Below are 22,950 nucleotides of genomic sequence, written 5' to 3'. Positions count from 1 at the left end.
AGAGTTTCTATAACGTTGATGAATTTCTTTGCTATCTAAACAGATAGTGCTCATCTTTTGATTTTTCTGCATAATCCTTCGTTTTTTTTTTTCTAACTTGCATGTAAATAGAAGACAAAATATGTGAAGTTTAAGTAAGAAAAATATTAAAGTGTAATTAAGAAAATTATATTCCCCTCATGTATTTTTCTTTGTATAAACTTTGTAAATTTTTTTTCTCATCTTTCATGTAAAAAGAAGACAAAATATGTAAAGTGCAACTAACAAAATGTTATTTCCCTTAATTGTTAAAAATATAAATGATGCTCTCTCTCTTTCTCTCTCTCTCTCTCTCTCTCTTTCTGTATGAAAATTCTTATATAAATGTATATGATAAAATGGATGATAATCAATTGAACTGAATTGTATTTTTTTGACTGGTGGCCTGTTAAGCTGGGAAGAATTTGAAGAAATTTTGTCTAAGTTTAACATTCTACATCACATGTTTTTGACATGACAACCGCAAGATGGCTTGCTTTACTACGAGGGCAGTTCAATAAGTAATGCAACACATTTTTTTTCTCGGCCAATTTTGGTTCAAAAAACCGGAAATTTCTTGTGGAATATTTTCAAACATTCCCGCTTCGTCTCGTATAGTTTCATTGACTTCCGACAGGTGGCAGCGCTGTACGGAGCTGTTAAAATGGCGTCTGTAACGGACGTGCGTTGCAAACAATGGGCAGTGATCGAGTTTCTTTTGGCGGAAAACCAGGGCATCTCAGATATTCATAGGCGCTTGCAGAATGTCTACGGTGATCTGGCAGTGGACAAAAGCACGGTGAGTCGTTGGGCAAAGTGTGTGTCATCATCGCCGCAAGGTCAAGCAAGACTGTCTGATCTCCCGCGTGCGGGCCGGCCGTGCACAGCTGTGACTCCTGCAATGGCGGAGCGTGCGAACACACCCGTTCGACATGATCGACGGATCACCATCAAACAACTCAGTGCTCAACTTGACATCTCTGTTGGTAGTGCTGTCATAATTGCTCACCAGTTGGGATATTCAAAGGTTTGTTCCCGCTGGGTCCCTCGTTGTCTAACCGAACACCATAAAGAGCAAAGGAGAACCATCTGTGCGGAATTGCTTGCTCGTCATGTGGCTGAGGGTGACAATTTCTTGTCAAAGATTGTTACAGGCGATGAAACATGGGTTCATCACTTCGAACCTGAAACAAAACGGCAATCAATGGAGTGGCGCCACACCCAGTCCCCTACCAAGAAAAAGTTTAAAGCCATACCCTCAGCCGGTAAAGTCATGGTTACAGTCTTCTGGGACGCTGAAGGGGTTATTCTGTTCGATATACTTCCCCATGGTCAAACGATCAACTCTGAAGTGTATTGTGCTACTCTTCAGAAATTGAAGAAACGACTTCAGCGTGTTCGTAGGCACAAAAATCTGAACGAACTTCTCCTTCTTCATGACAACGCAAGACCTCACACAAGTCTTCGCACCCGAGAGGAGCTCACAAAACATCAGTGGACTGTTCTTCCTCATGCACCCTACAGCCCCGATCTCGCACCGTCGGATTTCCATATGTTTGGCCCAATGAAGGACGCAATCCGTGGGAGGCACTACGCGGATGATGAAGAAGTTATTGATGCAGTACGACGTTAGCTCCGACATCGACCAGTGGAATGGTACCGTGCAGGCATACAGGCCCTCATTTCAAGGTGGCGTAAGGCCGTAGCATTGAATGGAGATTACGTTGAAAAATAGTGTTGTGTAGCTAAAAGATTGGGGAATAACCTGGTGTATTTCAATGCTGAATAAAACAACCCCTGTTTCAGAAAAAAAATGTGTTGCATTACTTATTGAACTGCCCTCGTAAGTTAAGCCAACAGAATTTTGGAACAGTGGAGTGGTATTCAGTATTACTTTCTTAAGCATATACTTCTACAGAAAAAGAATTCTGCTATTGCTCAGTCCCCCAGTGCTACAATGCCATTGTGAATGCTTTAAAAAACCTTCAATGAAAGCTGAACTTCATTTCATAATTTCATGCGCAAAACTATTAAGTAAATTCACCCAACATTTTCAAAGCCAAACATCTTTGATTTACACATTGCACACAGAAATATAAAAGACACTTCAAACTGTTTTGATTTGTTTTTTGAACGGTTGTGCTTTGAGAAAAAATGAGAATATTTTTGAAGTTCTTCGTAATGAGTTTTTTACATTTGATAATTTGCCTCCTCTTAACCAACTTCCAGTAGTAGTTAGTGGGCAAGTAACCAATGAACGTACTAAACTGGAAGAATGTGACTAGTTGTGGTTTCTAAAAAGTGCCCAACGTGTTAAATAGCAGCCTGCAAATATGTGATAGAAAAGACAAGCTTACCAAATGCAGCACTGCAGAGTTTTAGGTTTTTTGGCCCCAAAGAAAGAATAAAGAGCAGAACATGTTAAAAGTTCCAAACAGGTTGCCATTCGATGTCCAGCAAGATTACTTACTACATGAGTGGAAGATTCTACGGCAACAGCACATAAAAAAATCATCATCCATAGAGCTAAAGTATCCAAATGTATCAAAACTTGTTAAGACTTCATTATGTTGGATTACATTGGTTTGGTTGTGCCCCATGACTGTGATGTAATCCAGGATGGAAAGGTGGTCAGCATTGGTCATAACATCATCTGTATTTTTTATTGCATAGCAGATCTAGATTTCAAATGAAATTGCAACTATCATTGATGTATTATAAGCAGTCATGCGTACCAAACATAGTTATAACATAAGCATTAGGGGCTAATGTTTGTGCATGCCTGAGTTACATTGGAATATATGTCATTATAATTACATTCAGTCTACACAACTACTTATAATGCAATAATGATAGCTGCACTGTCAGTTGAAAACTAGGCCTGTGTTGTGATAAAAAAGACAAAGACGACTGACATTGACCTTTCTGCCCTTGTTAAGGCTTCTCTTACATTGACACATGCGGACTTAGAGAGAAGATATTGCATTTTGAAGCCCACATTAGGAGAAGACAAGGCTGCGATGACTTAAAGATTTTTTGACAGTGTTTTGACTGTGAGGGATGCATTGGGACACTGCCCCCATTATCGATCTGTGCTCACTGACTGACAATTCAGCAAGTATAAACAGCAAGCACATGCAAAATGTAATGCTTATAAGGAAGATTGTGAAAGAAAAAGAAAGGTTGAGTTAGAAGAGAAGAGGAACAAAATCAAAAGCATCTTGAAGAGGAGATTAAAAATATGAATAATAAGGAAAATGTAAATTGACTATGAGACAGCTGCTCTGAAAGTAAAGAAAAAGAACTCGATCTGCCTAAGGAGGAATGAGAAGAACTTCTCCCTCAGATGTCAGCTAAACTGAAGAAAGCATAAAAAGACAATGATTTAAAGGCAGCAAAATTGGTCCAGGATATGTCTGAGGGTGCACAAATCCTGAAAATAGAAGAAAACGTGAAATAAAGACCGGGGCGATTCGCACATTTATTGACTAGTTATCTATGTGAGCAGACTTCCAACATTTCTTTTGTATTAAGGTATGTCCACATGCTGCCTCTTTTGTTGTGTACAATTGGAGACGCACGGGAATAAAAGGGCACGCACCCAAATTTGTGGAAAGAATGCATCTACACATGAGCATCCTCCATGTTCAAACGTTGTCTCACTGCACAACGAGTCTGCTATGAATCTCCTTCATTGCTTGTGAGCTTGTGTTGCGTTTATTATGAAGAAAAGGTGACAGAAAAAGAAAACGCAAAAGCTACTGTAGATAAAGAAGTATATGAACAACAGACACACAAGAAAGATAAAGTGATAACTACAGTGGTCTCCAAATTTCAGGGGCAGGTCACAACAAGATTTTAGATTTTCTACTTGCAAAACTTCAGCGATAAGGCTGGCACTGAAATTTTGTTAGTAACAGACACGTTACATACTCAACTGAATTATTTATTCCTCATTTCAAAACAAAGCATTTCAAGTCTACCAAATGTGAAGCTTGTAATGTGGAAGGACTGTAATTTTATTATTATTACACACTTTTACCGCCAGGATAGTGATTAACTTGAGTGATACACCATTATTCATTTTTTTCCTTGTTTGCTTCTTTCTCTCTTTCCAAAACCTGTTCATTCTTGTCTGTGTTGCTGTTTCCTTTGATCTGTCCCTATTTTGCCTGTTTTTTTCTTTTCTTTTACTTCAAATTTCGTGTTAATAGTTTGTTTCTGAATTTCTCTTTCGTTTCAATACTGACCCCTGCGTGTTTCAGGTCATCTTCTATTTCTTGAAATCAATTGTTTCTTTTTTTTTTAACTATTTATTACATCAAAAATCCTCTTTGTAAGTCTGTTGTTGTTCATTCTGTGTATATGTCCATAGATTTTTAGTCGGCATTTTGAGATCATCTCTGTCTGTTCATATAATACTTTGGTTGGTCTCTTTATCCATTGCCATCTCTGTGTACTGCTCCAAAAAATTTTCTGAGGATTTTACGTTCTATTTTTTCTGTTTCTGTTATGCCTAATGCTCTGATTGTGGTTGTTTCTGATGCATAGAGCGCTTCTGGTAGTGCAACTGTACTGTAGTGCCTGAATGTAGCCCGTCTTGAAATATTTCTTTTATTATAGTGCACCCATGTCAGTTTGCATGCTTTCTGAAGTTTTTTGTTCTTTGCCTTTTCAGTGCCTTATTTGTTCCTCGTGTTTGTTTATATTCCCCAGGATATCTGAATTTTTCCACTCTATTGAACTTTCCATATTTCGTGTACATGGCTTGGTTGTTGTTGTTCTCTCTTTCCATGTATTGCATCTACTCATACGATACCGGTATCTGTAGAGCTATTTTTGTAGACTTCATGTACGTGTTCCAGCGCTTCTTGTCTATTGTTGCTTGGTACTGCAAGCTCATCTGCAAACGCCAGGCATTTAATGATTGTCTTGTTTGCACACGTTCTTCCTAACTGAATTCCTATTACTTTTTCTTCCCATTGTTTCATAATTTTGTACAAGCCAATGTTGAATAAAAGCGGTGAGACGACCTCCTTGTCTGAGCCCTGTATGTATCTCGACTGGGCCTGAGATTTCTCCCATAAATTTTATTTTGAATGTAGTGTCTGTTGTATGTGTGTCCTAGTTTTTCTGTGTATTCCATATTCTTCTAGTGTGTTAAAGAGAATCTGCATGTCTACGGAGCCGTAGGCCTTCTTAAAGTCCACGAATGTGACTACAGTGTCGTTCGTCTGACAGACCTTCAGGCACATTTGCTGGTTTTAAATTTGTTCCATACAGGACTTTCCTTTTCTGAAGCCTGCTTGGTATTTACCTATCTTTGTATCAGCTTGTGGTTATAGCTGTTGATTAATGTGTTGGAGAAAATTTTGTACGTGACCGGTAATAATGAGACACCTCCGTGATTATGAAGGTCTCTCTCGTCGCCCTTTTTGTTGAGAGAGTAGCTCAACGCACACTTACATACATGTAATTTTTCTGTATTCCATATTTCTGTAGGAATTTCATGGATTTTCTTTATGATGGTTTGGTCTCTGAGTTACAAGAACTCGAAAATAATGCCATCGTCTCCGGGGGCTCTGTTGCTTTTCTAGTTGTTTTATAATCTCTTCTACCTCAGTTACCCAAGGTGGCTTTGAGTCTGCGTTTGGTACTGTTTTCGTGAAGAGTAATTTTCCTTTAGGCTTCTCGCAGTTGAGTAGCTTATCAATATAATTTTTAAGAATTTTGCAGATTTCTGTAGTATTTGTTTCCAGAGATCCGTCTGTTGTTTTGAAGCAAATATTTGGAGGCTGATAACTCTTTACATTTTTCCTGAGAATGTTGTAGAATCCTTTTGACTCTCCTAATATATTTTGAGGGTTGTTTCTAGACAATGTGGAAATTGTAATTTATTATTTGATTGTTTTATACCTCTTTTCACTGTAGGAAATGCTCAAACTTGTAATTATTAGCGTATTTTGTGTCTATACAATATTAAAATTTATATCTATTAGCACCTATAAGTACTGTTCCCGTGTATAATTATGACTCGTTCCATATCTATGCAGTTCTCTTGCGTACTGATCAACGGAACACGAACAAATAAATAAAAATAAAAGCGATTATTCCTGAAAGTGAGAAATACTTGTGGGAGTCGTTGAGTGAAAGTTAATTTACTTTCAATGCGTCATTCATACCATGAAACATGGTACGAAGATTAGAATCCGGGACTCGACAAATTAGGGAATTTCATAGACGCCAGAATCCATTAGAACCGAAGTTGTGTTATTCATTTTCTTATTTTTTGCAGCATCACTGTGCTTCATGTCTATTTTTAGTAGTATGTTCAGGAACAACATATATCCCATCACTCATTTTCTTCAGATGTCAGGCTCCTTACTTGTGCTTTTAAGTTGCCATAGCACGAATATTCGTCTACAGTTTTCATATACACTTTTCACAAATTTTTGGCTTATTCTTCTGAGTTCTCGTATGTCGAAACTTTACGGTATCTTATTCTTCACAGAAATATGATCTGAGACTTTTTATCTAATACGTGACACTCAGGGTAACACATCCATTTATTTATTTAGTGCCCATATTATCACATTCATGGTATTGGACTTGTCAAGGTACAAAACAGCATAAAATATATATTTACAACATGTACAAAATCTTATCATTCTTATCAACACATCTTTATAACAAAAACATTATTCTGCTTAATTATATTATAAAATTATATACAGGATGATTATAATTAAAGATAAACTTTCAAACCGCTGTAGAAATAACACCACTGGTGAGAATGATGTCACATTACAACAGAATATTTTCGGAGAAGGGGGAAAACGCATGGAAAAAGAAAATAAATAGTTACAAAATGCAGCAATAGATGACGCTGTAAGCTTCATAATTTAATAGTGGTCGACTACAAATGACAAATGAATCATACAATAATGCCTATGGTGTATGTTTGACGTTAAACAAACTGTACTACTCAGTGTGCATGGGTGTACTGGTGTGATACTGTTAGTTACATAAGCCCATCCACCACGGCAAGATCATATCACATCAGATGGGAAAAGTCGGTTTATACGAGGGTTGCAACTTAAATAATGGCAACTATTTATTCACAATTGGTACAAAAGAGTTACATGTTTGCACCTGTTACTGTCCTTCAAAGTAGTTCAAATGGCTCTGAGCACTATAGGACTTAACTTCTGAGGTCGTCAGTCCCCTAGAACTTAGAACTACTTAAACCTAACCAACCTAAGGACATCACACACATCCATGCCCGAGGCAGGATTCGAACCTGCGACCGTAGCGGTCGCGCGGTTCCAGACTGTAGCGCCTAGAACCGCTCGGCCACTCCTGCTGGCTTCAAAGTAGTCATCAGCGTTGTGTAGAACCCGTTGCCAGCTATATGGAAGGTGTAGTATATCATTAGCAGAGCAATGTTGATGGTGCGAATGGAGCAGTCTACTGCCTGTCGAATCCCTGGAACAGTTCTGAAGCGAATGCCACGAAGTGGTTCCTTCAGTTTTGGAATCAAATCAGAGTCACAAGGGAGTACGGTGGATGGTACAGTACTTCGCAGTCCCATCGACCGAACAGAGCAGCCACAGCTTGCGCTGTATGGGCCCGCACATTGTCGTGCGAAATGTAAGATAGGTTGCGCAGGAAGTGTCGCTGCTTTTTCCGCAAAGCTGATCGCAGGTGATGCTCCATAAACAAACAGTAATACTGTGCACTGACGGCCTGCTGTGGAGGAACGTAATGCGTTAGGTTAACACTATCACAGTCGTATACAAGAAACATCATAACTTTCGACTTTCGCGGCGACCCATAATGACGCCATTCGTTGGATTGGCGTTTCAATTTTGGCTTCGTGACATTCGCTACAGAATTGTTCCAGAGATTCGACAGGTAGTAGACCACTCCATTCGCACCATCAACAGAACAGGCTCTGCTAACGGTATACTACGACTTCCACATCGTTAGCAACGGGTTCTACACAACGCTGGTGACTACTACTTTAAAGGACAGTAACAGATGCAAACATGTAACTGTTTTGTATCGGTTGTGAATAAATAGTTGCCACTATTTAAGTTCCAACCCTCGTAATTGTCCAGAGGCATAAAAAGCATCAATCACATTGGTTTTTAAGTCCTGCGGCCAAAAACTGTATACAAAGCATCAACCAAAATCAAATCGGATTATTAATTTCCGTGTGACTGACACAAAACATGTTCAATATACAGTCCACCATTTTCAGCAAGTTGAAATCGAGGAACAGTATGTTCCACATCTGATCAAAGTGTTTCCATCTTTAAGGTATCTCAACGGCCAGAAGTCACGCCCATTAAGATCAGGTAATTGGGACAGCCAGGCTGTAGGGAAATGGCGGCTGATAATTCTAGTATTTCCGAAATGGTGCTTTAGCAGCTGCTTAAATGGATTTACAATGTGCAGAGGTGGGCCATCTTGCGTAAAAATGATCCCATTCACACATCCACGCTGTTGGAGAGCTAGGAGGACGCGGTTGTGCAAAAGACACTCATAGCGCTTACCAATGACGGTACAGGTAACAGGACCGGATGCACCAGTCTCTTCGAAAAAACATGGCCCTATGATAAACCTGCACCACACAGTGACCTTTTCACGATGAAGTGATACTAATTGATTTGCAAGTGAATTTTCAGTTGCCCATATTCGACAATTCTGTGTATTGACATATCTTGTCAGATGGAAGTGGGCTTTGTCTGTCCGCATCATTGTCCACTTCCATGCAAGCAAGAAATTTTAAAGCAAAGGTCTCTCTTGGAGGCAAGCCAACAGTAAGCAGCTCGTGCACATGCGTAATTTTGAATGGATAGCAAAGAAGGATGTTTCGTAGGATTTTATGCACCGTGCTGACGGGTATGTTCAATGTTTTGGCAATTGTCTGTGCATGATACGTTTGCACACCACCACTCATCTCCTCCTGCATTGCTGTGGCCAGTGCTTCCACTGACGTCGAATCAATTCATTTTCTCCCTCTACCAGATTGCGCTCCAAAAGAACCCGTCTTTTCGAATTTCCAAATCATTTTCTCCAGACCCACAGCAGTCATTGGACCAACGTCTTTTGTCAAACCCTTCAGTGTCCGGAACTTTTGCAGAGCGACGTGTGCACAGTCATCATTCTTTTCATACAACTTTACAAGCAGAGCATGATCCTGCATTGAGACAGTCAAGGCGAACGTGACAGACGAAAAAGGAGGAAAAGCCGTGTATGCAGCATATTTATACCAAATTCAGTGGGTTGTGTGCATGATTAGTGTTTTCATTTAAGTGTTCTGACACATACAGTACCATCTATTGATCAATTTTCACACTATTTTTTTTCTTCTGCCATACATTTTCCCCTTCTCTGATAATATTCCGTTGCAATTTGACGTCACTCTGACCGGTGGTGTTATTTCTACAGTGTTTTGAATGTTTAATTTTAATCATATGGTACATAGATACAGATAAAATAAACGCTAGCAAAACACCTTGGTCGATTTTACTAAACTATTAAATACCAGAACTTTAGTTAAATAAGCATAGTAACATATGGCACAGAAGTTAGGTGCATAATTAGACACATACATTGATGAAAGAAGTCTAGTTTTATCTAGGAATACTTTGATAATTATGAATTTTTATTTAGAGAGATCATGAGGCAGACCTACATATTTCAACAAAATTGCAGGTATTCATTAATACTGTAGACTTTTTTAGTTCCTTTTTAGGTGCCTTAATGTTTGGTATTTTTCTGATGTTATCAGGCAATGTGCTGTAGAGAATTTTTGGTTTGTAAACAACAGTGTTCTGATATATTGATTTTTTTGTGCACATCCCTATGATAGTCATCCCTGTGCCTTGTTTGATAATTGTGGATCTCACTACTCAGAGCTGAAACTTGATGGTTTTTAATGAAACAGATACTTTCTAATACAAAAATAGATGGTAAGGTCATGATTTTTAACTCCTTAAAAATACCTCTACATGATTCTCTGTAAACAACATCACTTAATAATATTACAGCTTTACTGCTTTGCAAAAGAGGTATTTCCCCAGAATACTATACCATGCCTCAGTAGACCATGCATGTATGCATAATATGCACTTAACACTGTTTTGGTATTGCAGCAATCTTTAAGCATTATTAATATGTAACAATACTTGCTTAATTCTTTGTTAAGCATTTCTACATGTTTCTTCCATCTTAGATATTCATCCACCAATAGTACTAAAATGTTTATGTGATTCTTTTGCTGAATTTGGCTATTCGATAATATGAATTTTACATTGGTTCTATTTTTGTCCCTTATATGGTTAAAGTTCATCCATGGTTTCCTTGTCACTGACAACTAGACAGTTATCTTTAAACCATTTTTCAGCCACTTCTGCTGTTTTCTCGATTTTTTGCTGCATCTCATAATCATTCTTCCCTTTTATAAAGAAGCTGGTATCATCAGCAAATAATATAGTATCAGCTGTTGAAAATTGTTGTGGTATGTCATTAATAGAAACCAAGGATAACAATGGTCACAATACCAAGCCCTGGGATACCCCATAATTAAGTCTTTCATATTCAGAATGGTGCAAATGCCCATCCTGAGAAATTTGCACTCTTTGTTTCCTGTCAGTTAAATATGACTTCAACCACTTGTAGAAAACACCATAATTATATAGTTTTAACAGTTGCAGAGTATGTTTCCTGTCAGTTAAATATGAATTCAACCACTTGTAGAAAACACCGTAATTATATAGTTTTAACAGTAGCAGATTATGTTTTATAAGATCAAACGCTTTGGAGAGTTCCAAAAACAAACCTCAAATCAGTTCCTTGTCCTCAATAGCCCTGTAAACAAGTTTTAGGAAATTGAAGAGAGCCATTTGCATAGATTTGCCTTTTCTGAAACCATTTTGTGCATTAACATGAATTTTTATTTTTGTGTAGGAAGTCCAGCAATTTGTCATACATTGCTCTTTCAATTATTTTCGAAAGTGCAGATAATAGTAATAGTAGTCTGAAATGTTTAATGTTAAACTTGTCACCACTTTTATAAATTGGTATTACTGTTGACTACTTAAGTTTACTTGGAAACACACCAGTTTCAAAGGAGTCATTGATTACGTCCACAAGTTGAGAGACAACATTATCAGTACTATATTTAGTAATTTTGTCAGAGATACCATCAAATCCGCAGGTCATTTTACACTTTATTTTACAGATAGCCGTTTTTTTATGTGTTACAGAATAGATGTACATTGTCCTTTCATTTATTGTAGTTATTATCTTTGTCTTTGGATTATATTTACCTGTGATCAGGTTTTGGGCCACATTAATATAATGACCATTAAATATATTATCTATCAAAAGCGGATCATCAACAATTTAAATTTCTCTGTTTTATGATGATTGTATTACTTGCATTTTCATGCTAGCCTATATGACTAATAATAACTTTCCCCATTGGCTTTACTTTGTTGTTCCCCATTCTGATATATGAATCATTGTGCATCTTTTTTTGCAGCAACTATAGCTTCACTGTACGTTTCCTATAACACTTTACATATGGTTTCAAGGTAGTATTTTGCTTTGCACATTTGTATTGCATTCTAAGACTTTCTGATGACACTTTGATTTCACTTGTTATCCATGTATGTGATTTTTTGTTTATTTTCGTTCTCTTCAGAGGGAATGAAATATCATAGCAGAATTTATAATTAGAGAAGAACTTGTTGAATTTTATATTTACAGGACTATTGATTTCAATGTTCCAGTTTACATTTTTAATATGAGATTAAAGACCCTGTTGCTGTCAACATTAATTAATCTTCTCGCAATATATATGTTGGAGTCATTTTTCTCATGAGATTTCTTTAAAATCAAGTTAATTGCTTGATAATCAGAGAAACCTGTATCCAATACCTCATATTTAAAGCCACATTTTTATTTATCAATGAGTATTTGGTCAATAGTACTTTCACTGCTGTATCTGGTGGTATCTTCTACACATATGTCATTATTGTATCTTTTTAGTAGATTAACCAGTTTCTGCCATTTTTTACAGTTGTCTTTGAAATTAACAATGAAATCCCCAAGCACAGTTATGTATTTCCACTGACTATTTAGACAGTTGAAAAGATTTTCAAAATTTCAGAGAACAATTCAAAATTGCACGTGGCGACCAATATTTACATGCTACTTTAATTTTACTTTCTGTTAGTTCACATAAACAATATTCAAAATCATTTTCAATATAGGAGTCATTTTTAAACCTAATTTCCTTTGAATTGATAGATGCATCTATGCATGTTGCACACCCTCTCGAATATTTACTCAAATTATCTTTAGAAGCTGCATTACACATGACTGTTTTCTCCTTTGGAGTCAACAGGCATTATTGCACATAAATCGCTTTAAAGCATTACCTCAATTCACTATACAAACAAATATGGGCCCCAGCTGCCTGTCGTTTGCTAAAAACCGCAAAGATCTCCAACGAAGCCACGTAGCAATACACGTTACTCACGGCTTCCATTTCCAGTAAATTTTGCATGCCCAAATGCCCTTGCGTAGTTATGCTGCTGGACATTTAAGCACATGTGGAGAGTTGAACACAAGTGTGGGCGCACCTTTAGAGTAAAATCATATGCATTACATAAATTCAATTCGAAAACATAGGTACAAAAGCCTGACATAAAATTTAAACTCGGTTTTGGTGCTATTTTTTATCAAAAGTCGTGTGGGTATCGAGATATATTGTGTAGTGTTATATCGTCAGCTGTAGTGTTAACTGTGATTTTCAGAAATGTTGGTCACAGTATCTTCATTCATTGCTATATGTTCCCAAATATTGAAGTGAGAAAGAAATACCTTAAGAAGTTTTGAACACTTTCAAAGATTTTCGCAATTTACGAGTTTTTGTATAAGCTATTTCGTAATAAACCGGTGTTCGTGATTTACAGTTACTGTGAATAAGTAGTATATCACGTCATATTAGTTCTCTCTTTCGAACTTCCAGCATGCTGGAGTAGCTGTGGGCCAGCAACTTCTGTTAATCAGTACAATGAAAAACCTGTCCAAAGTCGCAAATTTTACTTTTTTTATTCATTTGATAACTAGTTTCGGTCTGAGACCCATTTTCAAATCATCATAACATAGTCAAAAATGGTATTTCCAAAGAATAAAACCACGCCAAAAATATGCAACAAACAGATAACTCTGTGCTGTCTTTCACTGAAACTGAAACTGAGCCAGTCGGACTCACTTCACCTGTTTTGGGGAAACCTTCTTTCTCCCATGCAGCCCCGGATCTACGATATTTCCTAGCTGGGGCAAAAACTTGATAGTGGCATCCCTCCCTCCCCCTCGAGTGCTTGAGAGAGGACGTCAAAAATTTTAAACAATCGATTTTTCAAAATATGTTCGTTTTGTAGCGAACATCTTTCTGAAGAATTTGATATACAAAACATTTATGTTCGAGGAAATGTAAGTCATGTTATTTGGTCTTAAGTGTGCCTAAGTGCAGTGTAACGCCTCTTCACGCAGCATTATTCTATCTCATGTCACTGTATTTCATTCAGGACAATGGAAATTAAAATGTCCTTTGGTGCTTCTCCTGCTCACAGTCGGCCGGTTTGACATTAAAAAAAACTTATAATTAATGCTGGGTGGGATTATTTGTGACGGAGAGAATAACAATTCTTCATAAAATTTACACTCTTTATTGTCTATTAGCTAACAACTTTCTCTTTTGTATGATGTAAAAGTAAATATAGGAAACATAAAACCAGTAGAGTCAAGAGACAAGCAAGACACAATTCTTCAATTGTTTTGTCCCAGCATTTTTTCTCTCTAATCTTGCTTTTCTTTCTGCGAAAGAATCTATTACTTCATCAAAGGTCGTCAAACGTTTTGCTACATGTAAAATTAAAATGTCGTCTAGTACTGAAAAAGCTGTTAATACGAACAGTAGCCAAGAATGGTGTGGTTTCTCAATTTAATTATGGCTATTTGTCACTGTCTGCTAGGTAAAAAGAAATATGCCTGACTAACATTGCAGCAATTTAACACAACAAATAAGCGAGGCTGTTTTGGGACAAATGGTCACTTTTATCTATCTCATTCTATTGGGCCTATTACAAGCAAAAAATTTTATGTTAGAAAATATTTTCACACTTCATTCATGTGCTCCAGTTTCTCAAGCATGAGCCCAAAAAATAGCAGTAGTACGGATTTTTTATATAAATTTGGAATCGTCATATTCTTTCATATAATTTGTGTGATGTCCCCGTTTCTTCTCCTTCCACGTTCTAACAAACAATCTTGTTATCACTAATTCTGTAACTATTCCTGCCATTGTCAAAACTTATTCTCCAGTTACCTTCATTAACCCTGCCAGAATCACCAGTTTAGTTATCCCATGTTTATTCTCTAGTTAGGCGTTATTAAGTGTTTGTACAAAGCGTTTTTCGCGATAATCCGAGAATAGAACTTATGCAGCTGGTAACTCGGCACTGTACAACTTGTCATTAGTAGTCTAGTGATCTGGCGAAAATTTTCTGTCAAGATAATATGTAATCGCTCTTGTTATTCCTGCTAGTCGTTTATATCCACTTGGCAGTCTAAATCTGTTTATTTCGCTAGTAATTATAACAATGCTTATCATTCGCATACCCAATGAACCACATGAACAAACAGCGATTGATATTTACCCATTCGGGTTTATTTGGCTCAGCTCATAAAGCCTTATGTGTGTGAGAAAGCTTCTTATTTCTAGATGTGATGGGGATTCCCCTGGCAGAGATGTCATGTACACTATGCATGCATTCAAAAATCAACATATGATTCGTTCAGAAATCAACTTACAATGTGTTCAAAAATGTTCAAAAAGCTACAGGGATGCGTTTCAAAATCATATGAATAATCGATAGACCAACATGCACTGGATGCCAGGCGCATTGTGAAACAAGGTTTTTTTCTTCAAGAATATGAATTTGGCGCCCCCTGAAATTTCCACCTGGGGCAGATACCCTGCTTTGCCCCCTCTACAGCTGGGCCTGGTCCAATGTCAAGAAAACGCCAACACAAAAGGTTAGGGGTCTATTAATTGTCTGCAGTTCAAACAAATGGTGAATAATGGTACCCTGTAGGGAACTGGCAACAAGGTATAGGAAGCAACACCTGTGCGTATGCTGGGAGGCCTCATTCAGCATGTTGAAGAGGCTATTCCAGCAGCCATTGAGGAAGCAGAGTGCAACAAACTACAGAGTGTGGCGAACAGTGTAACAAACAATGCGTGTCATCTGGACCCTTAGGTCATACTTGGATCATTCTAGTGACTAGCAGAGATGACTGAGAAAATCAGCTTTGCTCACAGAGTTTCAATGAAGCTCACAATCTGCAGCACTGTCTCCAGAACAGAATGTGGCTCTCATGGTTCTTAATCGAGTGGAAGGCTTGAACCAGAGAGTCTGAGGGTTCTGTGAGAAGCTAGACTGTAACTTCCTAGACTTGCGCCATAGTGTTGAGAGTTTTAGGGTCCCCATATATAGGTCAGATGTGCACTACACGTCACAGGCAGATACCCAAACAGCTGACTGTGTGTGGGGTGCACATAAGGATTTTTTTAGATTAGGTGACTTCCATCCAATTCAAATAATGATAGCTGTGGGAAACCCAGAAGTGTCAATGTAAGATTCAAACAAATGCTTCCCACATATGAGAGTATCAAAATCTTAGTGGTTAACTGCCAAAGCATTCACAACAAAGTGCCAGAGGCCAAATCACTCCTATTGGGCACAGAAAGCTGGTTGCAGTAGACAAGAAACTTAAATCCACCAAAATGGAAGCTGAAACTGCATGTGAGACCGTCAGGGCAAGACTCAGTATCAAGGATAGGTAAAAAATTATAATAGGGTCCGTCTACTCACCAGCAGATTCTCCTAATGATGTAACTGAAGACTTTAGAGAAAACCTCACTTTGCTTGTACATAAGTTTCCTAATGATACTGTAATCATTGGAAGAGACTTTAATCGTCCAACAATCGATTGGGATAATTATCGTTTTGTTAGTATCTTGTGAAGTGTTGCTAATTGGTTCAAATGGTTCTAAGCGCTATGAGACTTAACATCTGAGGTCATCAGTCCCCTAGACTTAGAGCTACTTAAACCTAACTAACCTAAGGACGTCAAACACATTCATGCCTGAGGCAGGATTCGAACCTGCAACCGTAGCAGCAGCGCGGTTCCGGACTGAAGCGCCTAGAACCACTCGGCCACAGAGCCCGGCTGTTGCTAATTGCCTTCTCTGACAACTACCTACAACAGAATTCAGAATGCCAAACATTATGGAAATGTACTAGATCTAATGGCAACAAACAGCCCTGACTTTGAGGAAGTCCACATCGAAAGTGGAAAGTCACAATGGGGCAGTTACAGCAACAGTGAGCACCAAAACACAAAGAGGAACTAAAACAAGTAAAAAGATTTATAAGTTCAGCAAACTAGACAGAGAAACAATAATGTCATATCTCAATGAGGAACATGAAACTTTTAGCTTAGGGCAATAACATGTAGAGGATCTACGGATCAAGTTTAAAAGAATTAGGACAGTTTGTAGTGGGAATGATCCTCAATGGTACACAGTCACTGTAAAGAAACATCTAAAGAAATAGAGACTACTGCATAATAGGTATAAAGCAAAGCATAGGGTTATAGATAGACATATGCTGAGTGATACACATTTCGCAGTCAAGAGAGCAATGTATGAAGTCTTCAGAGACTACTGTAGCAGAATATTCTTAAATTACCTTTCACAAAACCCAAAGAAATTCTGCTCATATGTAAAGGCTGTTAATGGCACCAAAGTTAGTGTTCAGTCACTCATGGACGAGACTGGAACTGAAGTTGAGAGTAGCAAAGCAAAAGCAGAAAATCTTAACTCTGTTTTGAAATGTTCCTTTACAAACGAAAACTCAAGACTGTTGCCACAAATTAATTCTTATACCACTGAAAGGATGAGTGAAATATGTATTAGTGTCAGTGGGGCTGACTACCAGCTGAAATCTTTAATACTGAATACAGCCCCAGGGCGCAACTGAATTCCTATCATATTCTATACCCAATTCGCAGCGTGGTTAGTCCCTCTGTTAACTATAATGTATTGTAGGTCAATCAAACAAAATACTGTGAACAGTAGCTAGACGAAGGTATAGGTCACATTTATCTGGAAAAGTGTACCAGAAGTGATCCACAGAACTGCCTTCCAGTGTCTTTGACATCCATTTGTTATAGAATCTTAGAACATATTCTGGGCTCAAACGTAACGAGGTATGTCGAACAGAATGACCTCTGCGAGAACCAGCATGGATTTCAAAAACGTAGATAAAGTGAAACTCAACTCACACTTTTCTCACACAACATCCTGGAAGTCATGGATTGAGGCAGGCAGGTGGATGCAGTGTTTATCGATTTCCGAAAAATGTCACTGGATTGAGGATTTCTTCGCAGGAGGACACAGCATGTTGTATTAGATGGTGAACCATCTATAAATGTAGAAGTGACTTCTTGTATACTGGAAAGTGTGTTGGGTGCCTTGTTGTTCGTATTATACACTGCTGGAAAAAATAGGACACTTGGAAAGGCAGTGTCAACTTTGATCCAATGGCAGTATGTGCCTCCTGGGGGTAATAGATATATTTATAATGGTTTCAACAACGTCTGTCAACAGATAGCGTAGTGGCATAGCTACCAGAGCAAAATTGTGTCTATCCTTTAGTAGGGAATACTCACAGCCAGAAGGATCAGTCTGGTGCAAACGTATGAAGCAAGCAGGCAACCATGCCACATAGGTGCACTTGTGCTTCCTACAGCCAACTGAGCGAGTTTGAAAGGAATCTAACTGTGACCCTGGAAGTGATGGGATGGTTCTTTTGGAGAACTGTCACACGAGTTGGACATGCTGCATCAGCTGTGTAACAATGCTGGTATCAGCAGTCGTGTTAACATTCTCACACTCTTAGATGAGGTTCTCGACAGATGTCCACCAGGATCGTAATATCGTAAGGGCAGCAGTGGCAGATCGTACAGCTACCACAGCACAGATAAGAAGGCTTGTGAGCCCAGACGTGTCATCACGAACTGTTGCAAATCGGTTATTAGCAGTGGGGCTACGGACATGCACAACTCTAGCCTGTCTTCAAATGGTTCAAATGGTTCTGAGCACTATGGGACTTAACATCTGAGGTCGTTAGTCGCCTAGAACTTAGAACTACTTAAACCTAACTAACCTAAGGACATCACACACATCTATGCCCGAGGCAGGATTCGAACCTGCGACTGTAGCGGTCGCGCGGTTCCAGACTGAAGCGTCTAGAACCGCTCTAGCCTGTCTTCTACTCACGCTACAGCATTAATACGCACAGCTCGACTGGTGCTGTTAGAGGACCATTTGGAAGACGGAATAGTGTGCTGTGGTCTTCAGGTGTTCCAAGATGGCCGCCGAGTAAGTGACGCCAAAACTATTTCCAGAAAGTTAAATGATTTAGACAGGAATATAATTTAGTTTAACACCGACAACAAATTAAATACGTGCATTAGTGTATCGTTTAGTCTTGCCGTTAAAGGGTTCACTTTTCTTTGCGTATTTTTTCAGAAAACACGAAAAGATCGTAACGTCGCGAAGTCGCGTTTAGGCTTAAATTTTGTAAACGTGTTTGTTTCTTGTTTCACGGTAATTTGACTAGTTTCTCGGTAACAAATAAGTAAACTACCGTAAATAGCGTATAACTTCATTGTTTTAATACAGATTTCAGAAAAACAGCGTAACTTTATATCAGAAACTTGCTTATATACATTTGTTTATAGGCCTAATTCTCGTAATGTTTTTGGGAATCAAACTTAAAGTATCCCGTTTAATTGTCCTTTTTTTCATTCCATCGAGTGAAATATATAATAAATAGCGTATACCTTCATTGTTTTAATACAGATCTCAGAAAAACAGCGGAATTATAAATCAGAAACTTGCTTGTATACATTTGGGAATAGGCTTAATTCTTGTAACGTCTTTTTTGATTTTCGGTAATTTAATTGATTTATTCTAGCTAAAGTATTATTTTTGCCATTAGTGAGAAGTGCCTGACTTGCTGTAGAATTGTTAGTTCTGGGGTTTGGTGTGATGGATGCAGTAGTTTTTTCACTTGGGGGGGGGGGGGGGTGGACTGCAGTGGCGTGGGTGTCGGGAAGGTTGATCTGGCCCATCAGTGGTTATGTAGGATTTGCAGCAGAGATAAGAAGATAGTGTAACAGGAGGGGAAAATTGCTGCCCTTCAGGCACAGCTATATCAGGCTAGGGAAGATCTGGACAGGTTAAGGAGGGAGAAGGGCAAAGAGAGGTGGGAAGTGGCAACAGGTAACAGAAGGAACAGGCCTAGAACTAAGTGTGACAGTTTTGTGGTGAATGTCAAAAATAAGTTTGACTTGTTGCTTCAGTTAGAAACTGATGAGCCTCAAGCGGAGGTAGGTGTAGACAGGATACAACAAACTTTCAATAGGAAATTGAAAAAGAATGTAGGAAAGTCATCGAAAAGGAAGAAAGTTTTGTTGTTAGGCAGTTCTCATGCCAGAGGTGTAGGCCAACTTCTGCAGGAGGAATTAGGACCAGAATACCAGGTCACAAATTTTTTCAAACCAAGTGCTAGTCTGGATCAGGTGACAGAGGATTTAGGTTCACTCTGTAAAGGATTTACCAGGGAAGACACCATGGTTATTGTGGGAGGCCAGGGAACAGTATTGACAGAGATCCTGGGTACAGTATAGAGTGTGACCTGGTAAAGATTGCGTCGGCATCGAGACACACCAATGTTGAAATTGTATCTGTCCTGAGATGAGAAATTTGAACTCTTCTGTTGGGAGAGTTAATTTGGAGTTGGAGCGGCTGCTTGGGTCGGGTGCGGGGCTCATATTGGTGTGGTTCCTGTTGATTCTCTCAGTAGGTGGGACTATACCAGGTACGGCCTACATCTCAACGGGAAAGATAAGGGTAAACTGGCTGGGGTAATAGCAGGAAATTTAAGGGGGGGAGGCACTGCCATGAATGGTACAATACCAGTGGTTACAGGTGTTGGAGCAGCACCTTTTATAGGATAGGTAAGACAGAAAGATGTCAAGTTCTACGAGAGGTCAGCTTTGAAACAAATCTTCAGTTTAGGAAAGAAATTAAACAGCACAATTCTAGCACACTGGATCACTAATCACAGCTGTCAATTATAAATTTTCAACAATCAGCAGAAATTTCATCTCCACCAAGTTGTATCTCAGTCCTAGGTAATTGCATTGATGAATTAAAGTCACCCAAACCAGTTGACATAATCTGCCTCTCTGAACACCATGTGACCACTGGTATAGGAACTAGGCCTAAGAACAATGAGAAACTCAGACACGAGAGTACTGTAAATGTTAGAGTAAGGAAAGGTTCTCATAAAAGTATAATTAAAAATAATGTAAGTATATTTCATCAAAATACTGGGTGTTTAAAGAATAAAACATATGAGCTTCTGGTTTGTTTAGAAGCTGAGGATGAAATAAATATACTGTGCCTGTCTGAGCATCACATTGTTACTGATATGGATAAGGTAAATGTAAGTGGATATAAGTTCTCTGCACATGTAATTAGAGAAAATATGGAGAAAGGAGGAGTTGCCATATATGTCAAAAGTTATCAATGTGCAATAAGTATAGAAACAAAAAAGTTTTGTGTAGAGAAACATATAGAAGCATGTGCCTGTGAGCTTAAATTAAATAAAGGCACATTTATAATTGTAACTCTATATAGGTCCCCATCAGGAAATTTTCATCTATTTCTGAAAAATTTGGACTCCTTGTTGTGCTATCTGTCAGACAGGGCGAAGCAAATTATTATTAGTGGGGACTTCAATGTAGATTCTCTGAAAGAGGTAATAGGAAAAATGACCTTGAAGCATTACTCGGTTCTTTCAGTTTGAGACCCGTTATTGATTTTCCTACTCGGGTGGTAGGGGATAGCAGCTCACTGATGGATAACTTCTTTATAGACCAAGATAGGTTAACCAGATAAATGCTCAGCCTGTTGAGAATGGTCTTTCTGATCATGGTGCACAGCTAGTTACAATATATGACATAGCTCCATTCAGCATTACTAAACAATCCTCCAAAGTAGTACGTTCAGTCAACGATTTTACAATTGCAAATTTCAGGGAAAGCCTGCAGCAGTTAGACTGGGATGAGGTGTACCATGAACCTGATGCCAATTTAAAATATAATTTATTTCATGACATTTTTGTAAATGCATTTGAAAACTGCTTCCCCAAGAAAATAGTTAAATATACTCGTAAGAAACCATGTAACAAACCATGGCTTACTAAGGGTATAAAAATATCTTGTAACCGGAAAAGGGAAATGTATCTGACAGCAAGAAAGAGTAGTGACCCAGAAACTATCAAACATTATAAAAACTACTGTGCTATATTAAGAAAAGTTATTAAAAAATCCAGAAGTATGTGTATCATGTCTGAAATCAGCAACTCTGATAATAAAATTAAAAAAATTTGGAATATTATTAAAAGAGAAACAGGTCAACCAAGAGCACAGGAAGACAGAATTACCATCAAATTGAATGAAAACTTTACGAACAAAAAGTCAGAAGTTGAAAATATTTTTAATAATCATTTTCTAAATGTTGTGGATATAGTAGGATCCAGGTTTTCATTAGAAGATGCTAGGTGGTTAATGGAAGAGGCCATACCAACGCAATTTTATGCAATTGAAATCTCACCCACTTCTCCCTCTGAAATTAGGAAATAATAAACTTGCTTAAAACCAAAAATTCACATGGAATTGATGGCATTTCCAGCAAAATACTAAAAGCTTGTTCTCAACAGATAAGTAAAATTCTCAACCACCTGTGTAATAGCTCTCTGGAACAGGGCATTTTCCCTGATATACTGAAATATGCTATTGTTATACCTTCGCATAAAAAAAGGGGATAGATCTGATGTCAACAATTACCGTCCAATCTCCCTTCTAACAGCTTTATCCAAAATTTTTGAGAAAGTAATGTATTCAAGAGTAGCTTCACATATCTGTAAAAATGAAGTACTAACAAAATGTCAGTTTGCTTTCCAGAAAAGTTTTTCAACAGAAAATGCCATATATGCTTTCACCAATCAAATTTTGAATGATCTGAATAACCGAACACTACCCATTGGGATTTTTTGTGATCTCTCAAAGGCTTTTGATTGTGTAAATCATGAAATTCTGCTAGACAAGCTCAAGTATTGTGGCATGAGTGCGACAGTGCACAAACGGTTTAATTCGTACCTAACAGGAAGAGTGCAGAAAGTTGAAATAAGCAGTTCTCATAATATGCAAAGATCGGCACATTCCTCATACTGGGAAACTATCAAGAATATTGTTCCACAAGGGTTGGTCTTGGGTCCTTGGTTGTTCGTAATATATATTAATGACTTGCCATTCTATATTCATGAAGAGGCAAAGTTAGTTCTCTTTGCTGACAAACAAGAACTAACTGATGAAATTGTCAATAATTTCTTTCAGAAAATTACTAAGTGGTTCCTTGTAAACGGACTCTCACTGAATTTTGATAAGACACAGTACATACAGTTCCGTACAGTAAATGGTGTGACGCCATTAATAAATATAGACCTTAATCAGAAGCATATAGCTAAGGTAGAATATTCAAAATTTTTAGGTGTGTCCATTGATGAGAGATTAAATTGGAAGAAAAACATTGATGATCTGCTGAAACGTTAGAGTTCAGCTACTTATGCAATAAGGGTCATTGCAAATTTTGGTGATAAACATATTAGTAAATTAGCTTACTACGCCTATTTTCACTCATTGCTTGCA

Source organism: Schistocerca serialis, chromosome 3 (assembly GCF_023864345.2).
Source record: "Schistocerca serialis cubense isolate TAMUIC-IGC-003099 chromosome 3, iqSchSeri2.2, whole genome shotgun sequence".
NCBI lineage: Eukaryota > Metazoa > Arthropoda > Insecta > Orthoptera > Acrididae > Schistocerca > Schistocerca serialis.
The sequence above is the reverse complement of the archived record's forward strand: the minus strand, read 5'-3'. Positions refer to the sequence as shown.